At 32.7% G+C, this 15,574-nt stretch overlaps 1 protein-coding gene across 3 annotated transcripts in view; it reads right to left on the minus strand.

Moving 5' to 3' along the window:
* Positions 1 to 8,528, minus strand: part of LOC106463842 — a 16,882-nt gene extending 8,354 nt beyond the window's left edge. Inside the window, exons 1-2 of one of the 3 annotated variants that reach the window (XR_002611579.1) lie at positions 8,431 to 8,528; positions 7,603 to 7,743 (exon numbers count right to left, since the gene is read on the minus strand). The gene's annotated coding sequence lies outside the window, so the exon portion shown is untranslated. The other 2 variants (XM_013923921.2, XM_022391462.1) reach the window with 2 other exon arrangements.
* Positions 8,529 to 15,574: the final 7,046 nt, after the last annotated feature.

Genomic DNA, 15,574 nt, shown 5'->3' on the forward strand with positions numbered 1-15,574 from the left:
GACCCTGGACACTACCACCAATGAAATATCAGACCAAACCAAACCTTTAAGGTTGTGAGGTATCGAAAATCGAACTGGTGTATTTAAGTGTTTGTGAGTGTAAAATAATTAAATACATCAGTTTGATTTACATTACTCTGATGTATTCCGTTCAATTGATTTTTTTTCATTGCTTTATTATGTGTTACACTTTATACTCGAAGTTTTAATCTAGTTTCAGATTTTGGTATTTTTGGCTCACAGAATACTTTCAAAAAACAAGTAATCCTTTTGATGTGGAGTTTTTCGTTTTTCTTCACACCTTTTTTTGTTAAATGTATAAACAAAATTTATTATATAGGCTATTATTACTATATACATCTGAATTACTTGCAAAGAATATCTTTGGCGGAGAGCGTTCTAATACCTTAACTAGTTTTTGTGCTACCTTAATAACAAATAATACGTTATAACAACAGCATTTCCATTTTCTCGATTGTATATAAGTCAGTGCCTCAAAAACTAACTGAATTAACCATTTGATTTTTTTTCTGTTAGCTTTCACAAGGGCTTCTCCTACTCTGTTTAACTTTTTGTTATTCTTTACATGTGTGAATAAAACGTTTCATAAATGTTATTTTTCTAAATGCTAAAATAAATGAACACATGAGAATAAATCCAGAACTTGTTGTTTCTTTCCAGTTGTGAACGAACGTAATTTCAAACGTTTTCAATAGATGGCAGCACATTTAAATCAAACCATTTTAGTGTTTACAATTTAGCAAGTCTATTCGCAAACTTAGCGGAACAGAGTTACTAGATGATGGCATGGGTTTTAGAGAAGAAAAATAATAAACGTCAATAAGAAATCCAAACCAGTACTTACAAACATATTTTAAGTTAATAAACATCGTCCTGAAACAAAATGATAAGGTTCTATTGTACATATCTTACATTTTGAAATAAACTCAATTATGAGCCTTGGCTGTGCAACGCTCGTAGAGGAGATATAGAGTATAAAACTGTATTGATTAGCCTTAGATTTAGGATCGATATCTCTACTGAAATTTTAGTTTTCTTACTTTTTTATTTGTAAAAGTAATCAATATTTATGGTTTATTTATCATCAAGTTGGAGCAAATGATTTACGTATCAGGTAATAGCGTCATCCTAGTTTACTTAATCATTATTGATAAGCTTTTGGGTCCTCTCTGCTGAACCTTTTCAGATCAAATGAAAGAATTAGTTATGTTACTGATGCTCCGGAAAAACTATATGGCTCAGTTTTTTGAAAACAACACCAACTACAGCACCAGTAAAACATATTTATTGTTGACTGCAAGAAGTTTAATGGGTTTTTTCAGCCTTATTTTTAGATTCTCCTTCGCTGTGAATAATCCCAAAGATTATACTCTTTCGAAATATAAATCCCATTATATCCTTCAATCTTGTCACTCAGGTGAACTGACACTATCTTAATTACATAAGTTAGTTTTTGTTTTGTAGTTATGCACAAAGTTACACAATGGGCTATCTGTGCTCTGCTCACCACGGGTATCGAAACCCGGTTTCTACTGTTGTAAGTCCGCAGACATACCGCTATGCCAATGGGGGGGGGGAGCAATTATATAAGTATATTGTTGAAACGATTTATATTGTTGAGCAAATTCGTTTGAATTACTCTGTAAAAAAGAAAAGAATGCTAAGTCCAATCCTTTTAATGACAATAAAAACGTCTTGTATCTTCGACTTCTGTAGATTTGCTTAACTATTGTTCACTGATAGGTAGGCCTAAATTCACTTGGTCGCTGATACAAGAATTTCAATACAAAATGTATTTTGTACAAATTCGTATAAAACAGTATTACTATTTTTATTACAATCTCACTTACTTGCTAATTTCCCTTGTATTTAAGATACTTTCGCTCATGTCTATTACTCCGGCGAAATATAAACTCAGTATTGAAAAATTTAAAGTAAATGACAGTAACAAACAAATTTTCTAACTCAATAATCTACTATGAAAAAGTCACAACATCATTAACAAATTTTCTCTAGCCTAACGTGTTTTTATATAGTTTAAATTATTTCCTAAGGTTTCAGATCATTAAGCCATATTTATAATTTGACATCAAAACTTCCTCCAGACAAACAACAATATAAATGTCTTAATTAGAGTAAAACAGAACCTATAATAATGTTATTTTCTTTAGTGACACAATACTGGTTTACCATATGAAGAGCGTATATTAACATTTGAAATACAGTACTTTATTGTACGCCGCTGTCGACAAGGCCCTTCACTCAATATCTGAAGTAATTAGGCTGACTGCGTTGAAATATGTCAAGTTAGTCGCTGTCATATCAGTCTGTATGATCACCTAAGTATAGTTATTTGTTTGGCCTAATAGAATGTATTTCTACCCATCCCCGTTGGCTTAGCGGTAAGATCAATGCTTGTATGTTAAATATTCGGGTTTTGATACCCGTGGTGGCAGAATACAGTTAGCGCATTTTGTAGCTTTATTTTTAACAACAAACAAAACGAGCTTCCCTATTAACGTTTATTTTCAGTACCAGAGCATACATATATTTGAACATAAAGGTTGTATTTATTATAATATAATAAAAACCTGAATTTGTTGATATGCTGGAAAGTAATTTATGAGATTGTTTTGACTGTGTTTTTTAGTTTTATTTAAAGACAGTATAAATTATATATCATTAAGTAATTAGTAAGCTTTGAAGACAATTTTAACTAAAAAAGAAGGTATAAATATACATTAATGTTTTAGAAGTCTCCAGGTTGAATGCAGAATGTGTATAGCATTTAATCAAAATATTTACAAAACATAACTATATTTAACTGAAATTTTGCAGAAAATCAACAGGTTTTTAGTGTATTTTTGCCAGTAAACAAATAAAAGCGCAGATATCTAGATTATTGTTATATTTTATCAATTGCACCTGAAAGGAAAGTGTTCTAAGAACTTAGTGGTTAACATACCGCAATGTGCACTTGAGACACATTGGTTCGGGTCCCGTTGTAACAAAACACGCTCCGCACTTTAGAGCCGTGAGTGTGTTATAAGAGTGGCAGTAAAATCCCATTATTTGATTAAGAGCATCCCAAGAGTTTTGGTGAGTGCTGTTGACTAACTGCCTTCCCTCTAATATATCAGTTACAGATTAGGTATGGCTTGCGCAAATAATCCTTTTATATCTTTGTGCTAATATACAAAATAGGTAAAATAATCCTTTTATATCTTTGTGCTAATATACAAAATAGGTAAAATAATCCTTTTATATCTTTGTGCTAATATACAAAATAGGTAAAATAATCCTTTTATATCTTTGTGCTAATATACAAAATAGGTAAAATAATCCTTTTATATCTTTGTGCTAATATACAAAATAGGTAAAATAATCCATTTATAGCTTTGTGCTAATATACAAAATAGGTAAAATAATCCTTTTATAGCTTTGTGCTAACATACAAAATAGGTAAAATAATCCTTTTCAACGCACAGAACAGAGTGAATCACTTTTCTAAAGTCAAACTTAAGCCTTAGTTGCCTTGTGATTATAAGCTAGTACAATTTAATTAAATTTATTTCAAACCATTACGTATTTACACAGTCAAATACGAAAACACTAAAATATCAGATGACACAGTAGTGCTGAAATAAGTCTGGTTTTATCTGATGGTTGATGGCACTTCGTAGCTTACATACTGCTCTTACCAACCTAATTGTGCAACATATAACCAATTCTTAAAAATAAAAAACAAATAACATTAGCAATATGCTTAAAACCAACAATGTTTATAAGCAGGGTTGCCAGACATTTCTCTCAAAATCCATATATTGGATATAAAAAATTCCCCCCCAGAACATATGTTCAAGAATGAGACTAAAAACATCTTATTATTATTTTTACAAACTATCATTAGGTTACTTTACATGGATATCAAATATGAATGAAATAAAATTGTTGGATATATTTATATGGTTTTAGGCACACAAAAAACAGAAACTATTTAAGACGAAATGAAGCATTTTGATACAAAAAAGAAAAAAATCGTTTCATAAAGAAATTTCCTAAATTTCAAAGCCTGAAAGACTACACAAGTACTAAAATAAACTATTATTTTTTAAGCACAAACTAGATATTATGTAGAAAATGTGTACCAAATTTCATGGAATTAGGTTAAGTATTTTAAGTATGAGAACAAAACAAACAGAGGTGACACAATGTCATACGTGCGGTCCTGATAGTGTTAATAATCTTCTAATGTTGGATTTATGGTTAAAACAAGCCTGTGCAATTGGCTACTGCATCACTCACCGTTAGAAGATAGGTTAAATTATTACAGAGAGCATAAAATTTCCCTATTTTTATCTGCATCCCCCTTTAAAAATATTTTCTTCCACACATTTCCCCATGAAACCTTTACCCCTAATTTCCTCCCATTGGTTTGATTTTTTCCTGACAACCCTACTTATAAGGATTTTGTATATATATATACACATACTAATTTTTTGATTAGTGAAACATCTTCGTGATTCTGAGCTGTAAGTTATTATACATATATCAAGGTACACAAAAATAAACTCCTCGATAGTAAATTATATAAAATATTAGGAAGACAAGTGGTTTTATCTAATGACTGGTAAGTGCTTTGTAGCTTATATACTGCTCTTCAGGCAATCAAATTGCCCAACAGGACTATTCCTGTGCCCCAAACATGTCGCTTCAGTGGGGAGTTGCCAAGTAAGTGAAAATCAAAGGATTCCGCCTGGGGGTTAAATAACTATTATATAATATGCACTAGAGGGCGATGTTTTCTTCGGGTCATAGTTCCATGAAGTGGCACCAGAAGGCGCGTTGGTAGAGGAGGGGGGTAGTATGATGAAGTCATCAGCGCAGATAGTTATAGAGTGAACCACCAGAAGGTGGTGTAGATCAACGTGTCTTAAAATTACTATTTTAACTTAACTTGCATAACGTTGTGTTTACAATTATCACAATTACAGCTTTGCTTTATAAGTAATACATTAAATTTGCTATTTTAATCTTAACAACTTCATAGTTTTCCCTTATGTATCTAATTACGTAAGTTTTACAAAGGCGCATGGTATTAACAGACGGATAGTTCAAATGGATGATGAGCTCATCATATGGTGTCTCAACATGTAATCAACGTCTATATAAGTAAAACTATTATTTTTATTTATTATATTTGTATGTATTGAGTACACCAATAGACGAGTTCTTGACAAAATATTTCATAGGATAGTGTTAATATAGGCAGATGGTACTACTCAAGACAATGTTACCATAGTTCGTAAGATGACTGATTAATCAATAGTATTTTATCTTATTTTACAAATATCTGTCCTGAAAAGGAAGGATTTTTCGTGATAACATCTCTAAATGCCATGCTTGTTTGTTTGTTCGCAATTAAGCACAAAGCTACACAATTGGCTATCTGTGCTCTGCCCATCACGGGTATCGAAACCCGGTTTCTAACTTTGTAAGTCCGCAGACATACCGCTGTGCCACTGGTGGGCAAAAGCCATGGAATAATTTAACACACAATCTTACTGTTTCACGTTTATACACTTGTTGCACTAGTTTGGCTTTATGGATTAAATATATTCTTAGGCTATTCCTCTACCCATATAACTATTATTTTTATTCGTTGTATTGTGTATAGCAGTAAATTAGCTCTTGACAAAATATTTCATTTTACACATGTTGAATGTGTTCCAAAACGCGACATTAATTTCTTGACGACCTAATACATTGTTTTAATTCTAAAAAACAATAACATGCATATAGTTTTTGTTTCATAGATTTTGCGCAAGCGATTTTGTTTTCAATATTGTTTTTTAAGTTTTTTGCTAATGTTTTATTTTTAATATTTGGTTATCTGTAGTTAATCGGGTGGATTGGCTGAAAAACAGCACATATAAATAAAACGAGAAAGTGCTATCAAGCATCAGGTAAAATGGAAATTATTCCAACATTGTTGTATCTTCCGAGATTATTTATACAGTCAAAGTTTATGAATATTTGTTATTATTTTTAACTTATATATACATATATCATTCACTGTTAGCAAGGTAATTTGTCACACAAATGCAAATAAGAGGATGAAGGGTAATTTATGCTAGGATGGTACACCACTGCCTTAAAAAAAAAGTCAACTATACTCCTGACGAGTCTTTATTGTTGTCTTGTTAACTTTCGAGTTACACGTTGTTCTGTTATCTTTAAAACCACGGTTTTTCACTGAAGTAATTTACACGTCTTTCTTTCACTTCTTCGAGTTGACTCAGTAAGAAAAGCAGTTTTAAGTACGTTGGAAAACATGATTCACCTAGCGTTACTTCATTGAAGAATGGAAATTATGTAATAAGTTATTTTGATTGATAATTAATTTAAAGGTTGAAATCTGTATTCAATCTAATATCATAGTCAATGTAATTTGCCTCCCAGTGGCACAGCGGCATGTCTGCGGACTTACAACGCTAGAAACCGGGTTTCCATACCCGTGGTGTGCAGAGTACAGATAGCCCTTTGTGTAGCTTTGCGCTTAGCTACAAACCTGAAGCTAGAAGGCCCTTTATTTTTCTTATGTCTGTTTATGGACGACAAAGTTGCAAATGTATATTGGAGGATTCAAACTTGGTAGGCTTTGGTTCCTATCATTTTTAACGGGCTTTTATACTAGTAGCTTAATAAGGATATGCAGTAAGAAAACTACTTTCTTTCCGCGTTACAAGGGCAGAATTTGACGCATAATTGTCTTGAAAAATAAACAGTTATTGTTACACTGTAAATATTTTCAATGCTACTGTTTAAATGCCTAAAAGTGGCGAGGCATTAGTAATTATTGCCGAAATATTTAGCAGTTGTTTTCATGCGGAAAAAGATACAACAGAACAATACGTTTCATCCTTATAAACATGTATGAGCATGTAATATCATTTATATTCATGTTTAAAGCATATTTAAAAGTATAAGAATTTCAGAAATATGCTAATCAGTTGCTAGCATTATAAATAATAAAATAACGTATAACATGGCTTAATTAAAAATCATCAAAAGACAACTAGAATTCAAAAAAGCAAGTCTACGTGACTATGGGGTGTAAGCTTGACAGGAAAAGTCTAAAAAAAACGAGTAATAACATTAAAGCAATGCAACTAGAGCCAAACAAACGGTTTTAGTTTCTTCAAAAATATCAGTCAACATATAAATTATACAAAAGGGTAGTAGTCGTCTGAATTCATCTAATGATTTAAGAAAGTACTTACGGTAAGAAGTTCTAACGTACAATATGATCTGTAGAGAGTCTAAGAAAAACTATCATATCGTCTTCACATAAACTTCATTTATTTAAATATGAGTTGTTCTCAAAAAAACTTTATGGCAAAGCTATACTCAGTTTAAGCTGACTCGACTTCTGAATGAAAAGTTGATTAATATTGACAAAAATATCCCAGTGTGTCGCTTGCACAACAGTGTTCATTACCATAGCAACGAGTACAACATATATCAACAGCTTACTAAAATAACAGAGAGATTATATGCTTCAGAAACCTTTCAAGTCAGACAAGTACTGGTTCAATGGTTGACGTGATGGCAACAGACAACATCGTAACATCACGAAGAATTACTCTCGATAAAGAATGAGACAGCGTGAAACAGAAGACATATAAAAATATGTCCTATTTTATCAATATACGTCTTGTGCTGTAAGACAAAAAAAAGAAAAAACTTCAGTTACACAAGTATCACAAAAGCGTCATAATTCGGTGAAATGGTACAGAAAACACTTTGTACCAAAAAAGGAAGGCCAACAGTGACTCTTTTATCTAATAACACACGCAACAGTTTGAATATATTGTTTTACATGAAGCGTCAGTTCGCCAGATAGTGGGAAGGTACTTAGAACGGCCGATTTTGTATTTTTGAATTTTCTGCCTGCAGCTGTAAAATGAATAAATAAATACTGATGTGATTTTTTACTTGACATATCTTGCCAGGGGAAGTTCTTCGAGACGAATACTTTGAAAACTTAATACATAGTCCTAAGTATACAATATATGAAAGCTTGAAATTGAATTTGATCTGCGAAAGATACTGCCTTAGCGTGTTCCATTACTTCTGTTGTTTGGTGGGTTCTTTTAGATAACTTGGAGAAAATTATGCGCCAGTTTATGTAATGATAACATACTAGTTTATTCCTTTTATAACGTTTCTACAGGCTAGGTTTAATTTGCCACAAATAGTTGGACTAATAGCACAGACGTTTCAACACTAACTTCACAATTAAATGTAAGCCTAACTTCAAATACAAAGTTTAAAATTCAATTATAATTTGCGACACGTAACGCTTAGGTTAACAAGCGTTGTTAGAAAAACAAATACGTAACTCACCAAATAACAGAACAAATGCAGTAAATTCTCATTGAATACTTCATTTTGAGTGACAGTGAACGGACTGACTGTTCACAAGTATTTATAACAAATCTAGATCTTTGCCGAATATACTATTTCGTAACCTTATGCGCCCTCTGGCTAACATCCATAATAATACTCTGGTGCTAAAATACTCAGTTTTTGTCTGGCATGAAAATGCGCGCGCACCTTAGTTTTTAAATGCGCATGCACTTTATTTAAACAGATGTAAACAAAAGGGGGATTATAAATATACTTTAGTAGACATTTTGTACAATAACATGTTGAAAGCTTATCAAAGTTTTTATAAAGGTCTGACTTTATGTCGTAGAATAACATTATAAGTTTATTTACTGATAGTATTAAGTAAGCAAAGTTTAGCCCTAACTAAACTAAAGCAAAAAAGTACACAAACTACAGTGTTAATTTATCTCTTTATCAAATATATGGCACACATAATAAAAGCTTAACTAAAGCTAGGCCAAAGACGAGTGGACGTATAGATTTCGGTGTCTGCGATTAGAATTCTTTTCTATTATTTTAGAAATACTGTACTTAAAGAAGTACTGTTTCAGTAAAGATACAAATTTATCGCAAATTTTTTGCGGGTTTCTGCCAGTTTATATAATCAAAATAGCGTTCTCTGTCATTGCGTAGACTGAGGAAAACGACACTTGGATTTAGATTTCATTAATCCTTACGAAGACGGTGAGGGTACTGTTACGTCGCTGGTCGTTAGTTAATTTTCCGTAAAAATTCTTTCCGAAGAAACTTTAGCGATACAAGTCCTTTCTTAAATGAAACTAGTTTATTCTTTCTCAAAACAACTTTGCAATACACTTAATTTCCACAGTCACGCTATAACTTTAACAAACGCAATAATTCACAACGAAGGAACGATTCACGCGCTTGACTCAATTATCGTCTCTATCTTTGTCTGCAATTCAATTACCTTGTTGCCGTCACTTCTTGGCGGTCTTATATACAACAGTACCGCACATCTAGTAAACACTCGAGGTTTCACGAAGGAACATGAATTTTCTAGAAGCTCATGACGTGTTACTAGGGTCACGTGACTTCCGCTGTCGTAACAGTACATAAAAATTGTTAAAACTAGTGTTTTTTTATAATTTTCTGGAGTGTAAAGACCATTTTTCTAAGTTTACTATCAAAACACGCAAGGAAACACTTTGATTTCATTCATTTTTAATTTCTGTAATGCATATTAATGCTATAAATATTTGTTTGTTTTTGAATTTCGCACAAAGCTACACGAGAGCTATCTGCGCTAGCTGTCCCTAATTTAGCAGTGAAAGGCTAGAGGGAAAGCAGCTAGTCATCACCACCCACTGCCAACTCTTGGGCTACCCTTTTACCAACGAATAGTGGGATTGACTGTACATTATAACGCTCCCACGTCTGAAAAGGCGAGCATGTTTGGTGAGAACCCGCTACCCTCAGATTGAGATTCAAACTCCCTAACCACCTGGCCGTACTAGAAATCAACGACCTTATAACACCAAAATGTTGGTTTTATTTAATTAGACACTCAGTGTTTCGTTTACAGCTTCTTCAGGAGCGTTCACTAAAACACAAACCGAAACTGACAATACAAAGCTTCAAATGGTTTAAATAATAAATTATATTCGAATCTAACGTGCATTTGTACAGCGTGCTTTTGACATAGTAAGCCATATTGTTGAAATAACTAACTGCTACCTGCAGTAAACAAAAGTTCTATCAAGGTTAAAGAGTGAAATAACATAAAGATAGGATAAGAAATATAATAATTAAAATTATAGATACGAGAATATATGACGTTCTTTGTAAACAATGCGAAAGAAGCGCAGGTTTAGATGATTTTTTAAATAATCAATGACAAGTAACACTTGACTTGAAACCACCATTCCCCCTAGAAATCCTCACCAAAGCCACCAAGTACACTGACAGAAAATTCAAAGAAGCTTTTCTCGTTGAACAACTACAATCACAGATGAATAGAGACAAAGGATGGCGTCTATAATTTTGATTATTTTATTTTTCATTCTATCTTTTTGTTATCTCGCTCTGTAACCTTGATAGAACTTTTGTTTACTACAAGCATCAGTTAATTATTTCAACAATAAGCTTTACTACTTAATGTGTCTAAAGCACGCTGTACAAATGCACGTTACGTTATAGATTCGAATTAAATTATTATTTAAACCATTTGAAGCTTTGTATTGTCATTAATATTTATAACGAACAAAATACAATTAAGTAATGAGAACAGAAAGTAAAACTTAGCCTTAATAGTCAGTACCTATACCAAACTTTGTATATTCTCATTCTTCTGTACTTAAAATAGGAAGGAACCTCATGCATCAGTTTTCAAACTTTGCAGAGCAGACTGGAGGACTGAAACCTTTTTAACAAAAAACGACTAATCACATTCCAGAATTTTTTTTTATTGAAACCTGACTTTTCGGCTTACGACTTTTTCAAGTGTTACATCGTTAAATACAAATACAAACAAATAACTGAAAAACATACAATCAGTGGTGTAGGAAGGAGTTAAAAAGTGGGAGTACTTGGCTAGACATGTAGGTTTAAACAATGAGAGATTGAAAGTATAGGGAGCTGCTAAAATCAGCTCCTGTGCTGCCAAGGGCAACTCGATCTAGGAGGGTTTGGGGGGCATGCCCCCAGAAAATTGATATAATGATATAACTTAAAATTGCTATATAAGTCAAATATGTAAAAGTGAGAGCACTGTAGCACCCCAGTTTCCGACGCCTATGTAAACAACAATTATAATTGAGTCTCATAAGCCTAAGATAAATATAAATAATTCTAGGCCATTTTAATTGTTATCTTTTTTGTTTGTTTTTCGTTCAACAGTTTGCGGTTTTCTGTAGCCTAGTCGTTTTAATTATTTTTAACGTGCGTGCGATACACGTGACATTATTGTTAAGTCAGTTTTTAATTGTTGTTTGTGTTTTTCAGCTATCGGTTAGTATTTCTATGCGACACTGTAACCCTTGAGAAAGGCTAAACCGAAACGTCGAGTTTGAATAAAATATTTTTTTCTTTTTCTGCAGTGTGATATATCTTTTCTAGTAAACAGGGAACCTCTACGTCTAATAAATTTCGTGAAAGAAAATAAATCCAGATTTTTGGTGATACATATCAGAGGCGTCGCTAATTACTTAAAAGATTGAGGGATCGGATCCATAAGCGCTGAAATTTTCGGAGTTTCAGAATAATATCATGCTCCGATGTTATTTGACTGTACCCCGAATCCCCATTTGGTGTCTTGAAAAATCAGAATAGAAAACAATGATCAATATCATATTGAAACGCCGAAAATTCCCGATCCTCAAATCGTTTAAGCACCTAGTGATGTCTCTAATACATATATGATTTAGACACCTTTAGAAACAATAAATTTACAAAAGAAAGAGATGAAGAAAGATGTTTTTTAGACCACCATAATTTTAAAAATTCACTTTTTTAAAACTATTACACGAAGAAAATACTTCCACAATTGTGTTAATCCTACGCATTGCCGGCCTTTTATGGTGCCACAAGCGGCACAGCGGCATGTCTGCGGACTTACAACGCTAGAATCCGGATTTCGATACCCTTGGTGGGCAGAGCACAGATAGCCCATTGTGTAGCTTTGTGCTTAATTACAAACAAACCTTTTGTGGTCTGCGCTGGCGAGAAATTTATTTATTTCTATTTTCCAGTATTTCAAAACAAATACCAACAGGAGACTCAAAATCTAAAATTATGGCAAAAGTTTCCGTTTTTTTTTTTTTGTCTTCTAAAACAAATGTTGAAACATAACTTACATCAAAAGAAAATTCAAAACCTCAAAACTTCAGTTATAATTTAATTTTTGGAGGAAGCTCGTGGGAAAAATCACAATTAAGTTTTCCAAAATTTGGTGTCGCACTTTCTTTACAAGTATTATCCGGTATTGCGGTCTGGAAGGCGTTAAACTATACAAATATCAACACGCCATAACTTTACGTTTAGGGACAAATACATCGATACTTAAGTTTATGAAGGTGTTGGTAAAAGGTGGTGAATACCCTGAAAGATTGGGTGTTTATACATAGAATGTTTGTGTACAAAGATATATTTTTGTAGTACGTAGATATTTCATACATATTTTTACATTTGACTTCCATACACAGATCTGCATTTACCATTTCGTAAAGTGTCACTGTTTTTTGTGTGGATTCTACTGACATATATCCAAATGATAAGTATAAATAAGCTTCATACTCCCTAGTCTAAATTAAAACATAGAAATAAAACAACAATAGGATTGTTATAATGCATACTATCTGAGTGATCCTAACACACACGAGAAAACACAGGTGTTTGAAAATTGAGAAGCTTGAGGCTGTCCTAAATAGAGTAGAGGTAAATAGATAAAGAGAAGGGTAAACTGTAGGAAATTGAAGCAGGATTTCAAAAGGAATCTTAAGCTTTTGCATGCAAAGGATACAGTAACTAATAATAACTTTCAGGAAGTTAAAAACAAGTCAAATAATAATAAAATTAGAAAGTGTGGATTTAAATTGTATTGAGCAAGTTCCGTTAAGTAACAGAATTCAGCTTTTAGCTTACGCAGATGAAGAACTACGGGAGGTAAATAAAACAAAAGAGACAGATACGAATGGGATTGAAAAACATACGTAAGTTATAGTTAAAGGTGATTTTTTTTAGTGCAGCTTGTGAATGGAATACCATGGGGTAAATAGTAAAACATTAGATTATATTATCCAGGGGCAGAGGTGGAGGATATAGCTGACAGAGAAAGTGACATAGTGAAGGGTGCTTGCGGTGATGCATTCTTTGACGTGCACCTAGAGTGATTGATTTAAAAAATTTAAAGCATCTGAAGAATAGGGCCATAATACTTAATTCTGTCACGGTTACTTCCGAGACTTATTTGTAGAGAAGAAATTAGAAAAAGTCACTACTAGGCTTAAGTAAATAAGTAAGGACGACCAGGTGGGCTTTTTGTAAGATCAATTGAATGGCAAAAAAAAAAGGATCTTTTGGGAATGGATGCTTAACATTTATATCGGGTAGGGGCTCGTTTGTTTGCAAGGGCTATTAACTAAATGAAAAAAATAAGATGTAGAGAAAAGTACAGTGTAGGAACAAATAACAGAAGTAGTTCTAATGGTAGGCTAAAGTGTTCTTATTGAAATGCTAGAAGTATAAGAAGTAAAATAGATGTCTTTAGAACACTAGTCGGAAGGGGGGATTTTGATATGATGGGAATAACTTAAACTTGGCTAAATGTGGACAGTTTGATGACAGGAATTTCTTTGAAATACAGGTTTACAGGATGTATAATAGGGATAGAATATTAAGAAGAGGGGAGAAGTGGCTTTATATGCAAAATGTGAGTTACATCCTGTTCAAGTTGATGATATTAAAGCTAATAGCAATGAGGTTGAATCTATTTGGGTTTCTGTTAGTGATTATAAGGGGAGAAGGCCTTTAATTGGAATTTGTTACAGACCACTAAATGAAACTGATGAAAATGTATGAGAAACTCTACTGTGGTATAAAAATTCAGTTGCTAATAAGGTCATAATTATGGGAGATTTTAATTTCAAGTATATAGTTTGGAAAATGCCATAGTTAAATCGTGAGGGAGGCAGGTTTTAGAAACTGTTTAAAATGTTTTTTCTTCAACAATTGGCTAGGAAACTTACCAGTACAATGCTATTTTAGATTTATTGTTAACTTCTAATGTAGAAATGGTTGACAGGGAAATACCTGGGTGCAAGTGATCATTGCCCAATTAGGTTTGATGTTTTACTGCATATGGAGATAAGGAATAATGAGATTTTGGTTCTAAATTTTAAAATATAAATTTTGATGGCTTGAAACAAGAAATATCTATTGTGAATTCAGCATCTGAATTAATTAAATATACTGATCAAATGGAGAAGACTTTAAAAAATAAAATGTTAAGTATTCAACATAGGTACGTTCCTTATAGAAAAAAAGAGGGAGTGGGGATGGCAGCAAATTTAAAACCAGGTTGGCTCACAAAGGGTGTAAAGGATCAAATTAAAGAAAATCATTAAAAAATTAAGAAGTTTAAATTCACTGCTATGATGTCCTTAAATTACATGTTAGTTATCATTATATACATCTATTTAGCTATTAATATAGAACTGTATTATGAGTTTAATTCTGAACTAAAATGTGGTTTTTGTCATCCTAAATCTGCCAAATATTTTCATTCTGAATTTGCTATTTTTACTTGAATATTATTCATGAAACAGAAACAAAAATAACAAAAACCATTAACTTACGACAGTAAACACAGGAAAGTAATGTTTTAATCTCATGCTACACTAACTGGCTTTTTATTAGAAAACCATCTCATCCACTGTACTACCTAATATTCAATTGGACTACCTATCGTCACGATAATAGTCTTGACTCAGCGTGGCAGAGATTTTAGAAATGCGAAAAGACTTCTTCGACTGAAATAACCCATTCGTCAAATGATTTGTGACCTGTAACTGATGCACACATGTTCTCAGTGAATGTTAGCATCCAAGTTAACCACAGAGATTCTCAAATGTTGAGATCTGGTAATTGTATTCATCAAATAAGATAACCGAATTTACCCTCAAGCTGCTTGAGCCGATTTTGAACTACGAGTGCGGTGATATTAAAATGGATAAGTAACATAGCGTTAAGTAACCCTCACCCTAATTCTGATGCGTTATGACATCATAATCATAAAAGTCAAATATCGGTCGGTCAGTCAGGCGGTCACGCTCGATTTCTCCTAATTTCGTGAGTTACACGAGTCCACTTCCACTTTTTCTCCTATAATACTTCCTCTTTTCATTGCCCGTTCCCATTTTAGTTGAATTCAATCTCTAACATAGGTGTAAATAGCTCGTAACTTTCGGCACTTTTTCTGTTATATAAAAGCCTGTCAAGAATGTAGTTTTTATACCAAGGATTTATTTATCATCGAGTGAAATTAATTTGCCGTTTGTTATGAAGGGAAGTTTCTGAACGATGAACGAGTATTTATAAGAAATGTGGTTTTAAGAGAACTATTGCAAATGATGTGATTAGAAAA

The sequence above is a fragment of the Limulus polyphemus genome, unplaced genomic scaffold (assembly GCF_000517525.1).
Source record: "Limulus polyphemus unplaced genomic scaffold, Limulus_polyphemus-2.1.2 Scaffold1497, whole genome shotgun sequence".
Lineage (NCBI taxonomy): Eukaryota > Metazoa > Arthropoda > Merostomata > Xiphosura > Limulidae > Limulus > Limulus polyphemus.